Here is a 7,699-nt window from a genome sequence, read left to right as displayed (position 1 = left end):
GGAGGCAGTTTGAGTGAAGGCTGTCATGGGCTTTATAATACTGCTTTCCCCAACCACCCACACCTTTAAAGTAAATGCCCTTCCCCCACCCATGCTCCTCTGTGTCTCTAAGTCACTGAAGGGCAACTGAGTGTGTGATTCATACCTCTTTGTATTTGTTTGCTTTGATGTGTTCATTATCTCCCCGGAGCCAGCTGGTGGAACATTTGAGTCAATTCTATTTTTCTTGGGGGAGCGGGTAGGAGTGCAGGAGTAACACGAAGTTGGGCCAGACTGCTCTTCAGGAATGATACAGAACACTGTGGGAGACCTGCACCGCTTAAACTCAAGGCCATTTTCTCCAGGAGCTAGCTGATGGGGGCTGGCCCAGTCTCACACACACACACACACACACACACACACACACACAAAACGCACAGTCCTCACCACATGCTTGCTGCCTACTGGCATCTCTGAAAGTCCTTGTTCACGGCCTGTCTTGCTGCCACCCTCCACCCACTGCCAGAGACTCTTGGGATCACCATGCATGCTGGGAGCCCACTGGAGCTTTCGCAGAGGTCACTACAGAAGCTAAAGGGTGACAGTGAGGCAGATGGGAGAGGGCAAGGTCCACACACACCAGACACGCACACAGCAGCACCATGGCCACTTTACACTCACACCCCAAAGTGCAAAGATTTGGGTGAATGCCCTGGGCAAACATTCTGGTACTTAAATGAACAGATGGGATACTGGCTCCAGGTGGCCGGAAGAGTGTCATCATGGGACTGGCTCCCTCTCTAATGTTAGATGTTATATGTAATATATTATATAGAGATATATAAAATTTATCAATGAAGTTTTTATGGGCCAGTGCTGTATTTTAAATAATAAAATAGCTGGCAGAAGAAGCAAGCCTATGTTAAGAGCTTCAAGAGTTGTCTGGCCCCTCCCTGAAGTTGCATCCAGCATCTCTTTCTCCTGCTGGCATTTAGTTCATCTCTTTTCTGGGACCTGCAGAGAGGGATAGGCTCAGAGGCGGCAGCCCCAGCTGCTCAGGAATCCGCTGAGCACCAGAGTCACTGCCGTTTCCAGGTGAGGGCACAGGAACGCAGCAGGTGCAGGATCTTCCTTCTTCCCTCAGCTCTGTTATCTTTTCACCAGTTCTGTGCGTTTGACTGGGCACGGGGGTGGGGTGGGGGGAGGCGCAGCACAGAAGTCGCTGCAGAAGTCCCCACTGTCGTTTAAAGAAATGAGCAAATCAGAGCCAGAAGCAGATAGGGCCTAAGCAAGAAAGGGGTGGAGTGGGGGTGGGCACCGAGCCTGGGGTTTCAACCCCACCACAGGCCAGGGATTGGGGTGGCAGAACCGAGGCGGGGCTGGGAGACCCAGTGTGCCCAGGTTCCAGGCTACTGCCATCGTGTCCCCTCTACACCCACTCAACCCAACCCAGCCGCGCCAGGGCTGGCAGCTCTGAGGCTCTTCTGGTCCCTGTGAGCACCTGCCCCCTCCTCACGCTCAAGGTACCGCTCGTGAAAGGCTGCTCCAGCCCCTTCTCCAATGGAAAAGACATTCGCAAGGGTTAGAAGCCCTTAACTGTAGGCTCCACAAGGAAGAAAATTGACTCAGTAACTCCCACCCCTATCTCCACCCCACACACTAGTCCTCAGACTCCTGCGGCCACATGGTCCCAAGAAAATGAGCACCAAATAGGCTCCCCAGGCCCAGAAAGCGGCTGCTCTGGACGTAGAACTAGCTATAGGACGTCTCTCTCAGGATCAGATAGATGATTCATTTTTATATGTAACGTTTTAGCCCACTCTATAGCTCGGGCCGGTTAATGTTCAACTCCCGGGCGTGGAGAGGCAGTTCCAAGGAGGCAGGCAGGGATGACCCCATTCATGGTATATGGCCGCGTGGGAGTGGAGGCGCAGAGGCCCGAGGCAGGGGTGAGAAAGGATGGGGTTGGTGGGAGGCTCCTCGGGCCCTGGATTCCTTTGGCCAAAGCGCTCGCGTTCGGCTGCCTGGAAGTTCTGCTCCACGGCTGTGCCTCGGTTGGGCTCCGATCACCCATGAGGCGGCCCTCAGAGCCCTGGAGCAGCGCTGACTGGGGCATCCGGCAGCCAGGAGGGGCGTTTGTTCCCAGCTGGGCTCCGAGGGCCGAAGCGCCTAGCCTCAGCTTTGGGCCAGGCAGGGACCTCGGGCCAAGGACGCCCACCGGCAATGGGGCGATACTAGCAGCAGCTCAGCGGATTTCGGGTGTTGTTGCCCCGAACTAGTGCGAACCCAGTGCTGGGATCTTAGCGGGACGGAACCCCAGACAGGGCGTAAGATGGCGCTACCGGTTGCTCGTAAACAAGTCAGGGTAAACAGAGGCAGGACTCTTAACACTGTCGCCAGACCCAAAACTGAGTTTTAGGAGCAAAGCAACTGCACTAGTCTTTGGAAGGCAACGGGCGCAGGAAAGCCCTGGGAGAAGCCGCCCTTGGTAACAACACTGAGGTGGAGTGGCTGCACATTTGGTCCACGGGTGGGGCCGTGAGGCATCCATAGATTTCGTGGAGGTCCTGGAGCTGTCTCCAGGGCAAGCCTAGTGCCGGGCAGTTGTTGCGCCGGCCTAACTGAGCAGGGCAAGGGGTTTGGGGGGTAGGGGGCTGCGAAACCAGGAAGCTGCGGCCCAACTGCTGCGTGGAAGCTTTGTGGGAATTTTTTTTTTTTTTTTTGGTCATAGAAACAGATAATCAAGGCCCGCCCCCATCACCACATCAGATAAGAATAGTCCCCTCAATTTCACAGATTTCAAGCAGGGCCTGCAGGCTTTGGGGTCAGCGGAGTCCTGTGCACCAACAAGGGCTGGAGGCCCAGCGCCCAGCAAAAGGAAGGTTTTATTTTACTCGCTTCTGTTTGGTATTCTTTTATTTTCTGACAAAGTGATGTGTGGTCTGCAACCTTGCGTTCTGACAGGAAAAGCCCCTTCCTTAGCGCCGAATGACGGCCTGCAGGGTCTCTCTCTCTCTCTCTCTCTCTCTCTCTCTCTCTCTCTCTCTCTCTCTCTCTCTCTCCTAAGCTGTCGCGGAGCAACCCAATGCAGATGGCCAGGTGCAACCAGGCCTGGGAGAACCCTGCTAGGGCCTCCGCATGGGGCAGAAAATGACCGCTGTGCAGATTCGACTGGTTTGCAGTCACCACCACGCGACACCTGGCCAGGCGCGACACCTGGCCAGGGAAGCTGACTTGGCCGTGGGTTGTTGACACAGAGCAGGGGAGAGCGCCTTAGAACTGCAGCCTGTCTCACCGCTTTCCTGGGGACACGCAGGGACGGTTCTGCATCTTATCTTCCCTGAGCACCAGCATCCAATCCCTCTCAGGACTTGGTGAGCAGGCTCCCCGGGCTGCCGAGAACTGCAGGAGGGAGGGGCGTGGCTCGGTTTTGTCCCCCAAACCCCCGGCTCTTAGGAAACCGCCTCCCGCCTTTCCCTTGGTCGCAGGTTGTAGCCATCTGAGAGCCATTTTTTAAGTTGCTAGAATAAAGTACAAAACAGCACAGGACGCGGACAAAGAAAACAAGAGAAGAGATTGCGGGAGAAAAAAAAGTAGTCCGGGCGGGGTGGGGAATGCTTTAAACTCCCCCCCCGAAGACTAGGAGAACTAGGTATTAAAAGGTCCAAGTCACAGGACACAGACACACACCCCTCTCAGGCAGGACCTCTGCAAAGTAAGGGGCGGGGAAAGAAAAAGAAAGAAATTGCAGTCCGTCTCAACCCACCACCCATAAGGAAACACTTTACCATACAGCCGTTAAATGCTCTAAAGACAGTTTTTTAAATTACGAGGAATTTAGGTGATTCTTTCAGCCATTCTTCTGCTGGGTAACGTAAGCTTCAAGTTATCGCCTGCTTTCCCCAACTGCCACTCCACTGTTAACAGCAGTTTCCAAAAGGAGTAGCAAAGACGTTTTAAAAGGTAATTGAGGAGAATTAAATGCTCATATATCTTCAATGAAATATTGCGTCTCTTGCAAGACTTTCCCAATCTTCAAACAAAATCTAAAGTCAACATTTACACAAAATGCATAAAATAACTAGGCACAGAAACGCAGAAGTGCACCCCCAAACATAACATTCTAGCTTCTATCTTGCCTGGAGTGGGGAGGGGGAAGGGAAAAAAAGAGAGGAGGCAAGTGTGATAAACTTGCAAGATGAGTAAAATTTCCCAATTTCATCTGCTGAAACTCAGAAGGATATACTTTGGTAGTCATTGTTTCCACTTAATCCATTGTTCAAAGCCTCATCTTGAATTACCATTTTCTCAAGTTCAGTTAAAAATTCAGTTGTGGGGGGGGGTGGGGAGGAAGGCTGGGGGGAGGGGGAAGGACATGGGAGAGAACTATATCTTAAAATTTCTTCAGAAAAGTCTGTTACCAGAAATTTCTCGTGTTCGTTTGGAGACCTGTCCGCCCCTTGGTCAGCTACCTTCCTTGCCTCGGTGTGTTTGGATTAAGTGCAGATCGCCGAGGGGTTTATAAATCAATCACTAGGGAGTCTATATTCATAAAGGCTCTGATCTGATTACATCCCCTGCCTCCCCTACCCACTTCTGTGAAAAAGTTACAGGGCCAGCCGGGGCCTCCCAGCGCCAGCCAGCAGCCGGCTGCAGCTCGCGGGCGGGCGGCTCCTGGCGCGCGAGCCGGGCCGGGCGACGGCGGCCAGGGCGCCCGTGGATTAGAATGTGGATTGCAGGACAGATCTTTGTTTGGTGCCCTCCGCTCTGGGGGCTGGGGGTGGAGAGTGGGGGGAAGGGCTTTCCTTTGCAGAGAGCGCGCTAGATTTTTATAGACTCGCCTTGAAAGGGTTCCGTCGCTCCTCCTAGGGTTAATTTATGGGACTTTCTAGGAATATCAGGATTTGTGTGTGTGTTTGGAAAGACGCGGTTCGGTATTTTTCCCACTGATTTTGTTGTCGCTACAACCCCCCAAACAACTCCCGGGTGTCAGCACCTCGTAGGAAGAGGGTGGGGTGAGAGAAAGGGCAGGTCAACAGGCAAAGCGGGTTCCTTCTCTCAGCAGACTGCGCCGGCTTCCCCTTTTCTTTTTAATAATAATAAATTATTAGCATTTTATACTAAGTTACAGATACTAAGACTCAGGTTTGGGGAGTGGGAGGCAGTCGAGGTGGACTGCCTACCTCTTTCTCCAGGTCTGTGCCAATCTGCATTGGACATGGGGCGGGGGATGAACAGTGTGTGGGCTTGGAAAAGTTTTCAAGCTTTGAAAAAGTGAAATAAAAATCCAAGGATTGGCCAGGGGCACTCAGGGGGAAGAAAAGATGCACCCAACAGGTAGGAGGGCTGGCAGGGAGGAAAAGCGAAGGCCTCAGGCCGAAGATGGGGTGCTCGGGGCTCCTGCTCCAGGTCAGCCAAGCTCCGCGCACCAGGGGAGGTGGGTGGCGGTGGGCTGAGGCCAAGGGGGCCTGGACTGCTCAAGCCTGACCTCCAACCTCGCCATTTTGGAACCCAAGCGAGGTGGGGGCCTGGGAGGGGTGGATGTTGGTGTTCATGCTATAGATTATGGTAAAGGCTGCTTTAAGCGCTTTAATAGACAACTAGTTCAGAAATCATTAAGAGACCTAGAGAAGAAGAAAAAAAATACCCTCACACTCACCGGTAATAAGTGTTGACATGCAGCAAAAAATCGATTGAGTGGAACCGAGGTGGTGCCTGGAGCCGTAGTGGGTGGGGGCCCAGGCTCCCCGGGCGCGGGAGGGGCGAAGCGACCGATTGCACCCGGTGACGCGCACCGAGCTCCTCCGGCTCACAGCGAACCGAGTAGGAGGTGCGCAGAGGCGCAGAGACGCCGGCCGGCAGGCGTGCGGGGTGGGCAGTGGAGGCAGAGGCAGAAGAGGGTGCAATTCTTCCCCCTTGGAGGTGCAAGGCAAGGAGCCGAGGTGCTTGCCTTATCTTCCGTCCCAAGTCCCCGCCCCCCAGCCTGTGCCACTCAAGTCGGGGAAGTGACAAAGCGTCCCAAACCTGGACCTCCATTTCTATCTTTCTTTTTGTTGTTGTTGTTGTTGGCTTTTTATTTGTTTGTTTATGTTTTTGTTTCCTGCAGATGGATGGGTTTGCTCGCGTCGAGTTCTGCCTGCGCAAAGTAGGCCGAGATCCACCTCCAGCACCCAGAGCTCGCAAGTCACTCCCGGTCCGTCCTGCAGGAGACGCAAATTCTGACGGCAGTTTGGTCCACGCTTCCCTCCAGCCCCCAGCCCCAAATCCACTCGCTCAGCTCCTGCCCTCCCCCATTCTCAGACCCTTCCCCATCCTTCCTCCCCTCCCCCCCCCGGGGTCCGGCGAAGGCGCTGGGGAGGCCCTGACCGCTGGGCCCCCGGGGGCTCCAGAAGCCAAAGTCCGCCCGTGGGGACCGTTTTCCTCTCCACTGCTCTCAAGTGAACAACAAGGACGGAGGTGACCCTCGTCCAAAGGGCTTTTATCTGACCCCAGCGCCGCGTGATCCCGCCGCCCGTTGGAGGCAGGAGCTTTGAAAAGAAAGAAAGCAAAGTTAATGTGCGCTGAGGGCTGATCTTAAATCGGGGGACATTATCTTCCATCTCCGTGAGTGCCTCGCAGAACAAAGACTCAGTGTCTGAGCTTTCCACAAGCTTCTAGGTAACGTTTCAGCGAGATAAGAGCCACCTCAGCGCAAAAACACGGTTTTTCTCGGCTCCCGAAAACCCGCGGCTGTTCAGAGCTCGCCCTTCTCCCGCGTCGTGTTTGTCCTGGCCCACTGGGGGTTGGGGGTGGAGATGGCAAGAATAACAAAGGACTTCGGCACCCACCCACCCCGCCCCCCATCCTGCGAGGGCGAAGCGGAGGGATTCTTTGGAACCACCTCACATTTGCTACTATTTGCCCCAAAATCAAATTTCACTAATTTCTTTTTAAGAGCGGAAAATCACCTATCAAAGCAAAGTGAGCGGGCGTTGCTGGAAGTTTAAAAAAAAAAAGGAAGAAAAAAAAAAAAACCCTTTCACCCCGACCTCTTTCCCGATTAGATGTCAGAGGATGGGAGGGAGGGCCTAGGCTGTAATTCATCTTGATTTGCTTCATTGTCCTGCAGTTTGCAAACTATAATCCTGTATAATTTCAGGAACAAGCAGGTTTAGAATTAATGGGTCAATATTATTTAAAACAAAACACGGGGAGCACGACCTTTGCCTCAACTACATATTGCTCGACAAGACTCAGGAAACTCCACTCTAACCTCTCAACCCCTGGACTCTTTGAGAAACTAAAGGGCCCTGGTTATTAGAAATGGTCTTTGTTTCTTTTAATGTCTCCAAAGGATTTGGAAATAGTAACGCAATAGAACATGAAGGATCTCTCTACTTAAGTCGGAAAGATAAACGTGGAGGCCTAAATATTTTGAACTGGAGGCGTTTCCTGGTAAATTTATGATGGATGTATTCCTTGTGAGAGGAATGTATATTAATGCTAGACTTATACCTGCACACCACACAAGCTTCTCCTGAAGAATTTACTGGAAGCACAGATCCACCCCCCACCCCTCCAGGAGTAAACCTGAGAGCCATTCCAAACTAGCAGTATTTACTAAATCTCTTTCTCCTTTCTTCTTTCTCCCTTATATTATTTACTGGCAATAATGGAATCCACTGGGTGTAAGCCAAAGAAAAATTTGAAAGACAAGACCAGACTTTGAATCCATTTTTTT

The sequence above is a fragment of the Ochotona curzoniae genome, unplaced genomic scaffold (genome assembly GCF_017591425.1).
Source record: "Ochotona curzoniae isolate NIBS_2020 unplaced genomic scaffold, NIBS_Ocur_1.0 scaffold_4506, whole genome shotgun sequence".
Lineage (NCBI taxonomy): Eukaryota > Metazoa > Chordata > Mammalia > Lagomorpha > Ochotonidae > Ochotona > Ochotona curzoniae.
The sequence above is the reverse complement of the archived record's forward strand: the minus strand, read 5'-3'. Positions refer to the sequence as shown.